At 42.4% G+C, this 12,763-nt stretch overlaps 1 long non-coding RNA gene across 9 annotated transcripts in view; it reads left to right on the top strand.

The window, feature by feature from the left end:
• Positions 1-12,763, top strand: part of LOC110599119 (uncharacterized) — a 285,629-nt gene that overhangs the window by 147,617 nt on the left and 125,249 nt on the right. For all 9 annotated transcript variants that reach the window (XR_013434513.1, XR_013434512.1, XR_013434515.1 and 6 more), the window contains one exon: positions 2,614-2,720. This is a non-coding gene — a long non-coding RNA (uncharacterized LOC110599119). The remainder of the gene's footprint in view (positions 1-2,613; positions 2,721-12,763) is intronic.

The following is a 12,763-nucleotide window of genomic DNA, read 5'->3' on the forward strand; positions in this document are numbered from 1 at the left end:
TCACATGATGTAGGTGTGCGGAGATTTAGAGGTGGGATTTGAGTCTAAGATATAAATGATTTGGTTCTAAATAGGGTAGGCCAGAAAGACTTATTTTGTTTTTATGACCAAATGGAATAGTAATATATTTGGACATAAGGAATTCATATTATGTCCCATTTTCGTCAGCGTTCTTGGCGGGAAAGCCATAGCCAGAGAAATCATTTTCTTTTCCCTTGTGATCTTGCTTTAGCAGGGAAGAGTCACCGATCAACAGTTGATTCTCCCAGGGATCCTCTGCTCAGGCTAAAGAGTCACAAGGTCACGAGTTCACAATGGGATCCTCTACTGTCAAGTGCTGAGAGACTTAAAGCTCTCAAATACACCCCTGCCCAGAGTACTCTAATAATTTTATAGGTACTATGAGAAGTTTAAATGCTCAGGCATTTTATGTGTGAGCCAGATATCTTAAATGTCTCTTGCACATATAGAGAATTAGGACCCAGATCTCCACCCCAACTCCTTAGAGGTTGCAGAGACAAAATGAAAAACAGAGGAGATCCAAACCAGCATTTGGTAAAATGTGTTGTATTTGCCTATTTTGGTAGCAGATGGTGTACTTTTTTTTTTTTTCAGTATTGAGGATTGAGCAGCTCAGGGGTGCTTTACCACTGAACTATACCTCTAACATTTTTAATTTTTTGACACAATCTCACTAAATTGCTGAGGCTGGCCTCAGCTGCAATCCTCCTGACTCAGCCTCCACTGAGTCACTGGGATTACAGGTGAGCGCCACTATTCCCGAGGTGGGGGGTAGCAGGCAGTGTTCTAAGAACTTCACATCTATACACTCATCTGAAATCTCACAGTAATGCAATGAGTACACAGCCTTAGTATCCTGATTTTTCAGATAAGGAAACAGGCACATAGATGTTAAATGACTCACCTTTCATCAGGAAGCTAGCAAGTGGCATAGCTAGAATTTATTTATTTATTTGGTACTGGGGATTGAACCCAGGAGTGCTTAACCACTGAGCCACATCCCCAGCCCTATTTTGTATTTTATTCACAGATAGGGTTTCGCTGAGTTGCTAAGGGCCTCGCTAAGTTGCTGAGGCTTGCTTTGAACTCGTGATTGATTCTCCTGTCTCAGCTTCCTGAGCTGCTGGGGTTATAGGCATACGTCACCACGCCAGGCGCATACCTGGAATTTAAATAGATGCTGCTTTGCCCCACTGTGTGTGTGTTGGCTCCTTCAATACTAAACCTGCCTGTTTCACCTGTATTTCTATTAATGCACATTTGAAACCGAAAGATAACCAGCAACTATGGCTTTGGGGAATGTGAAAGTTTTCAGGGTACAGCTGACCCATCTGGTACAGTGTGCCCAGACATACCCATGATGGAGTCAACCTTCCAGAGATAGGATTTTTTTTTTTAAAATAATAGCACTTTAGAAGACTGTGTGGTATAATATTTTATGTTCTTAAAGTCAGTGCACTTATGTAAAGTTGCAGATCTATTTTAAAAGCGAAGATTTATTCAGACGTTGGGAATAACTGTGAGGATGACTTCATTCCTTTCAGGGTCATAGAGTGGGGATATATTTTTCTCCAAAATGGCAAAAAAAATTGAATGCTGTGTCAGAATCATTAAGTTCAGGATTTTAGTCTAAATTCGCTAGTTTACAAATGAAGAATTAAAAGTCCAGATGGGTAAAGTAATTTGCTAAAGGTAATGTGGTTAGGATTAACAGTGGGTAATAAGGTGTGTGGTTTTTTGTTTTTTGTTTTTTTTTTTTACAATTATGTTCTGTTCTAAGTATGGTCATGAGGCTTCTAATATTTAAATCTAATCACAACTTAGAAGGAAACATTATTGTTATTATTCCCATTCTACACATAAGTTAAGCTTAGAGAGCATATACCATTTGTGCTGAGGTCGAGCATCTGGTGAGAGTTTGAGGGGGGACTAGAATCCACGTCTTTCTGATGTGCACGCTCCAGATGTTCACTGCGCATGTGCAATGTTAGCAGTGAATCACCTACAAAGCAGGTCCCCCTCTGTATTTCCTTCAATGCTCCCCAGCTTCGCATTGCTTCTGTTTGCTGAAATCCGCTACCATGAACTAGAACTTCAGAGAGAAAAGGTGGGAGATATTCAGGCTGGAGTTTACCCCCTGCAAAGGAAATCACTATTTGAAAGTTTCAGAGTAAATGAAGTTCAAAGCTTCCAAACCATTAGCTCACCTGCAACAGTGGCAAGTGTTGTTGATTGTGATTTGTTGAAAGAATGTCACCAGGAAACCAAAGGATCATTTTAATGGCACATAAATGCATAGATGTTTTGGGAGACCGTGATGATGTTTTTCATCATAAGATGAGGTCACCAGTGAGAGATGAGCAACTCTTAATTTCACTTCTCTAAGAAGTCTCCTTCTCCGCCTCCTCTTACTCCACGACCCCTCCCCCTCTCGTTTGTGTTTTTAATTTTCCCTGGGCACACAACAAATCAGGTAAGTCTCATCAGAGAGAGGATCCCACAGCTTCCCTTGTCAATGTGGGCTTGATTAACGGCTCCCTGTTGGTGCTGAGAAAATGAAGCCAAGTAAATAGCCTTCTGTCTCCTTTCCAGGTGAAGATGATGGCTGCTGCAGAAGTCATTCCTTAATTTGGTGGCTCTAAAGGTGGACATTTTGCTGAAAAAAAAAAGTGGAACCCAGTGGCACCAAGCCGCCATGTGTAAGTAAGAACAAAAATCCCAGAGAAGGTGTGATAATCACTTCCTGGGTTTGTTTCTCCTCCGGGTCCTATAGCCAAGTGTCATGATCTCCATTTCATAGAATCGGGGAACTGAGGTGGAGAGATGTTTACTTCTGTCCCTGGGGCCACATGCCATCAGGGAATGGAACCCAGACTGGCACCCAGTCTGCCTGGCTGTGAGTTCTTGTCGCCCTTCCCAGGGGGGTGGAGGAGAGCTGGCAGTGTCAGGGGTCCTTGGAAGGTGCACCTCTCTGAGGAGAATCCTTTCCCTCATTACTTCAGTTGCCAGACGCTTCCTGTGTGATTAAATGATTGCATTAATCACGATTGAGGCAGTTGGCCAGTATATATCAAAAGTCCCATTCAGGTAGGGTACATTCCTGGTTGGCAGAGGGCGGGGCATCCAATAAGCATCATTTGGGTCTTATTTTTGGAGGTGGGTGCCAGGGATTGAACTCAGGGGCACTCAACCACTGAGCCCCATCCCCAGCCCTATTTGTATTTTATATCGAGACAGGGTCTCCCTGAGTTGCTTAGGGTCTTGTTAAGTTGCTGAAACTGACTTGAACTTGTGATCCTCCTGCCTCAGCCTCCTGAGCTGCTGGGGTTATAGGCATGCGCCACTGCGTCTGGCTGGTCTTCTTTTGAGAGGTCACTTCGTCTCTTGGTCTGTACCCTGGCAGCCTGGACTTTGGGCATTAAAAATAAATCACTCCTGTCATTAAAGGCTGTCCTGTGGACCTTCTGGGCCATTCTCCCCATCAAGTGCATTATACTCAAAGGTACCAGCTTCAGGTTGAAAGTAGAAATCTCATCATAAAACATCTTCACCCTCCAGCACCCAAATCTGTCACGGATCCAAGAACTCTTTGTTCCAATCATCAAAATGGGTTGGATGGTGTCTAATCATGAAAGGGACAGACTCCAGGACGGAGGCCACCCTCTGCATAGTATCCAGATGCCTTCCCTTGACCCTCAAAACCTTCTTCCATGAGCCTGCCCCTCATTCTCTACTCCCCCCAAAGTCACTGACACCTTAACCCTTTCCTGTGCCTGGGATTTTCTTGGGTCTGGCACTGCTTGTTCTGTGTCAGCTGAAATGTCACCTCTTCAGAGCGCCCTTCTTTCCTATGGGCGTGAACTTTGATAGGACCTTGTCATATCTCATTATCTCATTACAGCACTGTTTGCTGTCTGGATACCTGTGCATGGTTCTCTTGTGACTCTCTCCATGGCCAAGATGAGAGCTCTCTGGAAACAGATGTGGTGTCTGGTCAATCTGAATTTTCTCAGTGTCTAGCACAGCGCCAGACATGGAGTAGGTGCTCAATAAACACTTGGAATTTTTAATTAGCAAAATCAAGGACATACATATGGATCATAAAACTGTCTCTTTTTTTGCCATAGAATCTGAGTTAATAGGGGAAGGAATACATATATATATATATTATATATATATATAAGAGATTATCAGTGAATAATTTAATATTTGCTAGTATTTTTTTTTTCAAGTCTCAGCTGAATTCTCTGATTTCAATTAAGCATTGTCCGTAGGTTCCTTCTTTCCTATTCTGGTACTGATATCAACCATGAGCTACTTTTCCTGCCCTGACCCCTTCCCTCACCTCCCCAGGGCTTCCTAACCTCACCATATCTTCTCAGCTCAAAGAATTTCCATCTTTGCGGATGTCCTCCAGGTAAATCAGACTCTTTCCCGTGACTTGGGAGATGCTTTGTGATTCTGCCTGTGCCCAGAAGCTAGCTCCACTGTTCATCTTCATTCCATCTACACTCCAGCCAGAATCCTGGAGTCCCCCCTCACTTGCCACTAGGCTTAGGTAGACGTTGGTCCCTCAGTCTGCAACACCTCCCCTCCCAGTTCCACCCTTCAATTTGCCAAACTGATACCCCTATTCCTCTTGTGCATTGAGACACTGGTGTTATGGTTTAAATGTGGTGTGTCCCCCAAAAGCTCACATGTGAGACATGCAGGAAGGTCCAGAGGAGACATGACTGGGTGGTGAGAGCCTTAACCCAACCAGTGAATGGACCCCTGATGGGATTAACTGGGTGGTGGCTGGAGGAGGGGGCATTGGGAGTGTGGCTTTGGGGTCTCTATTTGTCTCTGGAGAGTGGAGTCTCTCTCTGCTTCCTGATCACCCTGTGAGCTGCTTCCCTCCACCACACTCTTCCTCCATGATGTCCTGCCTCCCCTGGAGCCCTGAGGAATGGAGCCTGCTGTCTGTGGACTGAGACCTCTGAACCCTGAGGCCCCAAGTAAACTTTTCCTCCTCTACAGTTGTTCTGGTGGGGTCTTTTAGTCAATACCTTCTGAACCTTCCCCACTCACCACAGCTTCTCCAAACTGGGCTTCTCTTACATTTTACTCATAATAGAAGAATTTGGTACCAAACCATCCTGTCTCTTAGGCACTGTGGAATCATTGGCAAGTCATTCCGTCATTGCTCTTAATTCCAGTTTATGAAATGGAGATTGGGCCTTGCAGGCAGAGTTCATGGATGATTGTGTGTGAAAGCATTTGCATGTGTGAGGCCCGCTGTTGCAGTCTGGTGGTGAGCAGGCTGGGCTTGGCAATGAATGTCTTCACCTTGCCCTTCACCTTCCCCTCCCTACAAATGCTTATTGACAGTTTAGGGCTCTTGATGCAATATCTTTCATCATCTTTTCATTCAATATAGATGATTAATCTATAGATTAAGTCTTAGGATATCGGCATAGCTTCCCAGGTTTTAATACTTCTTCAAACTGCCCACCCCACACAACTAAGTCTAATACTACTTTATTTTTTCTTTTTTTTTTCTAAAAAATGTTCTTTTTAGAGATCCATGACAATAGATTGAATTTTGACCTATCAAACATACATGGAGTCTAAGTTCCCATTCTTGTGGTTGAACATGATGTGGAGTTTCCCTGGCCGTGTGTTCACATATGAACAGAGGAAACCCTCTTTTTAACCTGTAGCAAAACAATTGGATGATTTTCACCAACTCTAGCAGAGGAGAGGTAAAGCCACTTTTTTCCCCTGCATTGATCATAGTCTAACCATAGACTTGGAGCTATTCAAGTAGTGTCTTTTCCTTAGTTGCCCTTAGAAAGCATATTATAGTATCTCTTTTCCAAAATTAAGGTCCTTGGTATTCAACAGACATCTACTGCAATTAAATGAACAACATTTCGAACCCTAGTGTATTTCTCACTGTCCAAAATGGCTCTTTCAGATCTTTCCTTCAATTTCCTACCCAACACCAGCCCACCCCCATCCCTCTTCAGCTGATAATCCTGTGCTGTAGTTCATTCAGATAGAGTCTGTCCCCAATCCTTCGTGGGCTAAAGGATTGGCCTTCAGTGTGACACGTGTTGAAGTGGGGTGGACCCTTCAAGAGGCAGGGCCTGATAGGAAGTGATTATGTCATGGCGGCCTACTCTCTTGAATGGATAAATGGTGGGCGGCAGGAATGGGTTGTATCAGGTAAGAAAGGTTTTTTTTCCAGGAAAGTGAGTACTATGGTACGGATGGTTAATGTCACCCCCAAAGCTCATGTTTTGAAAGCATAATCCCTAATACAGCCAGGTTAAGAGGTGGGGCTTCTAGGCAATGATTAGGTTATGAAAGCTGTAACCTCATCAGTGGGTTAATTAATTTGATGGATTAATCATTTTAATAGGCTACTGGGTGATAATTGTAGGTACACGGTGCATGGCTGGGTGTACCCTTGGGGATTATATCTTGTCCCTGGCTTTTCTCCCTCTCTCTCCCTCCCCTCCCACCCCCAACAAGTCCCTTTGTCTGTCTGTCTGTCTGTCTGTCTGTCTGTCTGTCTCTCTCTCTCTCTCTCTCTCTCACTCTCTGCTTCCTGGCCACTCTGGGCTAAACATCTTTCCTTCACCACACCCTTCCACCATCATGTTCTGCCTCAATAAGGCAAAGCAGGAGAGTTGGCTGACCATGGACCAATGAAACTGTGAGCCAAAATAAACTCCTCTGGCTGGTTTGTGCCACAGCAACTTAAGGTTGACCAAAGCAGTGGGTGATTATAAAGAGAGTAGGTTGTTACCAAAAGAGTGAACCAGGTCCCTCCTCATTTCTTTCTTCCTATCTTATCATATTTTTCCTCCTACACTCGACCCCTTCTCCTTCCGTTTTCTGCATTGTGAGGCAGCAGGGGTGGGGGGGGCCCTCTCCAGGATGCTGGTTCTGTGCTGTTTGGACCTTCCAGGCACCAAGAAACCTGTTTACTATGTAAATAAATATTTAAAAAGAGTAGTGGGCAGACAGCAGATGCTACTGTAGTTCCCCACTGCCTGGTTTGCCTCCCGGATCAGACGGCATTTATCTTGTGTACTTTGTGACTGCTTAGCTGTCACTCAGGAATTAAAAAAAAAAATAAAATACAGTGACATGAAATGATGCTTTCTGTGGCTTTAAAGGAAACTTGGAGACTTTTCATCAGCTGTCAAATTGTCTGAGAAACTCACCGTGCCCAGAAATTGCTTGGGCCCTTCTCCCCTTTGTGTGTGATGACCAAGTGGCCTTGAAACCAACCCCCCAGGGAGTCTGAGCTCACAGAACCCACCATTTAGAGTGTAATGTAAGAAGGTCATTGCTGGCAGCACCACTGTGCATGGTGGTACCTTTCAGTGGAGCGAAAACTTGAAAAATAGGGTGGTCTCAGCCAAGGGTCGGATTGCAGATCCCGATGCTTTATGTGTGGAATAGGCCTGCAGACAAACACATAATCACAGAGGTATGTGATCTGGTCTGAAAACTCGGGCCAGATAGAATAACACAGGGAGAAAGCCTTCCACACACACACGTCACCAAGAGCACTCTTATTTGTAAAAACCACATTAATGGAGAGCAGCTTCCTACCTCTGAAGTGATTTATAAATTAAAATAATTGCTTCTTTGAACTGTTCAGATATTAATTGACCTATCACTAATGTAAGTACAGTCTCCAATCCATCCAAACATTACCTAAACATTTTTATTCCCTTTATTCTGGAAATCCAAAAAAAAAAAAAAACCCACAAAAATAGACCCTTTGTTCTGGTGCCAAGGGTCATAAAGGAAAACCATCGTCTTTGATGACTTTGCAATTCCTATTCTATTTCTTCATGAAATTAATTCCAAGGGAAATGGTGAGTATTCTGAACCCTTCCCTCCCCACGTCTCCTGTTAAAAAGTTCATCCCTGAGCACATGGATCCAGTCCTAGCTCAGATTTCTGGTAATGAGAGCAGGGCAGTTCATTATTTTTTCTTTTATTAACTTTAGCTTTGGGTACATACCCCAAAGCAGCTTAGATTTGGGACGAGTGATATTTCCTTCCTGGGTAAAACAAGGGAGAAACAAAATCTGGTCACAGTGGTTCGGGAGGCTGAGGCAGGAGGATCGTGAGTTCAAAGCCAGCCTCAGCAACTTAGCAAAGCCTTAAGAAATTCAGCAAGATCCTGTCTCAAAAAAAGTTAAAAATAAAAAGGGCTGGGGATGTGGCTTAGTGGTTAAGCAACCCTGGGTTCAGCCCCAGTACCAAAAAATTTATTTATTTATTTATTTATTTATTTATTTATTTATTTATTTATTTATTTATTTATGGAGTACAACACAATACTTTGGTACATATATACAGTCCCAAATAATCCGATCAGGGTAATTAGCATTTCTACCTCCTCAAACATTTCTCATTTGTATGTGCTGGGAAATTTCAGGCTTTTCTATGCAACATGTCATAAATTTTTGTGGACCATAATTGTCCCCCTGTGCTAAAGAACACGAGAACTCCTTCCTCCTCTCTAACTATACTTTGGTAGCTGTTACCTGTATTCTCTCTGGCTCTCCCCTTTTTAGTCTCTGGTGCCTTGATTCTAGTCTGTTCTTCTATGACATCAACATTTTTGGTTTCCACTAATGCGTGAGAATATGCAGTTATTTGTATCCTGTGCCTGACTTATTTTACTTAACACAATGTCCTCTAGTTTTATCCATGCTCCACAAATGACAGGGTTTTCTTCTTTTCTATGGTTGAATAACGTTCCATTATGTAGACATACCACATTTTCTTCAATCACTCATCCCCCAATGGATACCTTACTTGAATTTCGATTGTATCTACAAAATAGAAGAATTTGGCAATAACTGACTTGTCACTTAATGTGACTAATATTAATTTCAAAATATCAAAGACCTATTCTGCTGCCATTTAGTACTAGAAACGGGTTGATTATTAATAAAATTGATTCCGAATCAAATTTTCCACCATCTACACAGCTCCATGGTTGCTAAGACAGAAAAATTTGCTTTACAGAAATATTTGCTTTAATTCAAATATTTTTTACTATTTGTCATACTAAATCATAAATAGTAAAAAAAAAAAAAAAAAAAACGGGCTGGGGATGTGGCTCAAGCGCTAGCGTACTCGCCTGGCATGCATGCGGCCCCAGTTCGATCCTCAGCACCACAAACAAACAATATGTTGTGTCTGCTGAAAAAATTAAAAAAAAAAAAATTTTAAATATTCTCTCTCTCTCTCTCTCTCTCTCCCTCTCTCTCTCCCTCTCTCCCTCTCTCCCTCCCTCCCTCCCTCCCTCTCTTTAAAAAATCTCTCTCTCCCTCTCTTTAAAAAAAAAAAAAAAACTATTTACAATAGTTTTTAAACAAAACAAAATACAGGTTTTTCAGTGGCTAAAGACATTACTCCAAAATGCCCAAAGAGAGTGGAACAAAATGGGAATATAAGTCATATTGTGATATGTAGGTTAAATATGTAAATCAACAAATATGATTTTTGTAGAATGTTAATTTTTGGGGGGGTGTACTGGAGATTAAACCCAGGGGCGCTCTACCACTGAGCCCCATCCCCAGACCTATTTTGTATTTGATTTAGAGACAGGGTCTCACTGATTTGCTTAGGGCCTGCTTTTTCTGAGGCTGGCTTCGAATTCACGATCCTCCTGCCTCAGCCTCCTGAGCCTCTGGGATTACAGGTGTGTGCCACCACGCCCAGCTCAAAATTTATTTTTTATTTGATTAAAGAAATCAGTTTGGGCTTAGAACATGTTTTGCCCAAAAGTTTTCTGAAATTGTTATTTAAAATAAGAAGTATTTTGGTATCCCATAGAATTAGCTCTCTGTCAACTCTGAAGATTTTTCTCAGGACAGCTTGAGGTGTGGCAATCACATTCTCTCAACGGTACCAGTTGATTTGATGGGTTAAAGAGCATAGTCTTTTGATCATTCTAGAAATATTTCTGGAGTCCCAACTACGTGTTCCCACTGGGGCAGGCTCTGGGGACATATTCATGTTTGGAACATGCAATGATCTGGAGGCTGTGCAGCTTGGTGAGGACTCAGAGCTCTGCGCAGAGAGGTGACTTCACTTCTGGCTACTCAACTTGCAAGAATCATTTCTTTTTTATGTGTGTGGTACCAGGAATTGAGCCCAGGGGCGCCACTGAGCCACATCCCCAGCTCTTTTTTAGAGACAGGGTATCACTGAGTTGCTTAACCCTCCCTTGCTAAGTTGCTGAAGCTGACTTTGAACTTGCAACCCTCCTCCCTCAGCCTCTGGAGCCGCTGGGATTACAGGTGTGTATCACCATACCTGGCAGGAATGTTTCTTCAGGTGAAAATAGGGTGATGGAATCTTTCTCACAGGACTATTGAGGGGATGGTAGTAAAGAACAGTGAGTTTGCTGTTCATTAAGAAAATTGCTCCAGCCAGGTGCTGTGCACTTAGCTTGAAAGTCTCCAGTTCCACCCATTTACTGTCAAATGCCACAATTTCATTCTTTTTATGGCTGAGTAATATTCCATTGTGTGTATGTACCACATATTCATTATCCATTCAGAGTTTAATGTGCTTGAATTCCTATCCAGTTTTGCTGCCTTGTGGCTATGGGACCTTGGTATGCGCCTTGATTTCTTTGAGCCTGAAGTTTCTCTTCTGTCAAATATAATGGTCAAGTACCTACTTTGTGGGCATTTTATCAAGCCTGGAAGTTATAAGGGTTTAAAACATTTTGTTATATATCTTTTACTGTATTTTAAATGGCAATTAAAATAATCATGATTTGAGGGGGGACTATCAACTTTAAAAATGTTTATATTTTTGCCAGGTGCTGCAGTACATGCCTATACTCCCAGCAGCTCAGGAGGCTGAGGCAGGAGGATTGAAAGTTCAAATCCATCCTCAGCAACTTAGCAAGACCCTAAGCAACTTATTTAGAGACCCTGTCTCCAAATAAAATACAAAATAGGGCTGGGGATGTAGCTCAGTTGTTGAGTGCTCCTGGGTTCAATCCCCAGTACCACCTCCCCCACAAAAATAAAAAGAAAATTGTTCCCAAATGGTTATATAGATTATTAAAATGACTACTGTGTTATTTGTTTTATCTAGAAGTTGGCTGTTTTTCTGTGGAAAACTAGGGAATTTAAAAGGCATGATTCTGCAACATGTACACTCAGAAAAATGAGAAATTATATCCCATCTATGTATGATGTATCAAAGTGCATAAATGCATTACTGTCATGAATAACTAATTAAAACAAATTTAAAAAGTTAAAAAAGGGCATTGCTTATCAGAGGAGGAATCAAATAGAGCAGATCTCACAAGGTAACTTAGATTTCCTTTTGTTGTTATTTAAAAAAAAAACAATAACAAAACCAAAAACACTTCTGATGGCCATAGGAAATTTTAACCCAATAGCCGGATAAGCTTCTCTCCACCACGTTGTTTGCATATTTTCCTTAGACATGGGAAAGTTGTTGGGAAACAAATCGCCACATTCAGTGCCACTGTGGCTGTGCCCTGCTGGTGGATGACAACATCCCGGGGAAGACAAAATTCAGTTAACATGACAAAAATCAGAAGACTGATATTAGTTTTTCACACACATAGTATTTGTTTTCTTATCATGAAAGCTGTGTCCATTTCTTGCAGAAAATACATAAAAGCCCAAAGAATAAAACTGAAAATTCAACTCTACACTCAAAGCCCAGAGATATGATTTTGGGTTTTTTTGCACCTACATGTAAAATGTTATTTTCTGTCAATGAGATTTTTGTGATCAGGATCACTAAAGGTCATTGCAGAGCAGGGATCAGTAAACATTTTTTGGGAGGGTCACCCGTCAGCACGGCTCTGTGACAACCACTGCACTCTGCCACGGTGGCGTGAAGGCAGGTGAACAGACGCAGCAGCTGGGTTCTGCCAAGGGCAGCTTGGGGTTCCCCTCTGCCTGCCGTGTGCTGACTCCTGTCAAGGGAATCCTCAGTTACTATCATAGTTATTAAATACAATGATGCTTAAAGCGGAAAGAAGTCATGTCATTTGCAGGAAAATGGATGGAACTTGAGATCATCATGTTGAATCAAAGAAGCCAGATGCAGAAAGTCAAGGGTGCATGTTTTTTCTCACATGTAGAGCATGGGCAGGGTGGGGATTAGGAAGGCAGGGATGTCATGAAAATAGAAGGGAGACCAGGAGAGCAGAGGAAGGCCATCAGGGGAGGAAGGAAAAGGAGAGGTCAGGTCTTGGGGAATGGGATGGACCAAATTATCTTGTGTTCATGCACAAGAAGGCAACAACGAATAGTTCTCTATTATGTATAATTACAATGCACCAATAAAAAAGTTCATGATCCTAGCTGTGTACAGTGGCAAATGCCTGTAATCCCAGCAGCTCAGGAGGCTGAGTCAGGAGGATCACGAGTTCAAAGCCAGCCTCAGCAACTTAGCGAGGCCCTAAGCAACTCAGTGAGACCCTGTCTCTAAATAAAACACAAAATAAAGCTGGGGATGTAGCTCAGTGGATTAGCACCCCTGGGTTCAATCCCTGGTACCACGCCCCGCCCCACCCTCCCCCGCCCCGCCAAACAAGCAAATAAGCAACAACAACAAAACAGTAACTCTCTAGAATAATGTGGTTTGCTACTAGATTGTTCTAATGGGAAAAAATTCCTTGAATTGATTCCTTTGAGTAAATTCTGTCGAAGAATAAAGC

Source organism: Ictidomys tridecemlineatus, chromosome 2, assembly GCF_052094955.1.
Source record: "Ictidomys tridecemlineatus isolate mIctTri1 chromosome 2, mIctTri1.hap1, whole genome shotgun sequence".
Lineage (NCBI taxonomy): Eukaryota > Metazoa > Chordata > Mammalia > Rodentia > Sciuridae > Ictidomys > Ictidomys tridecemlineatus.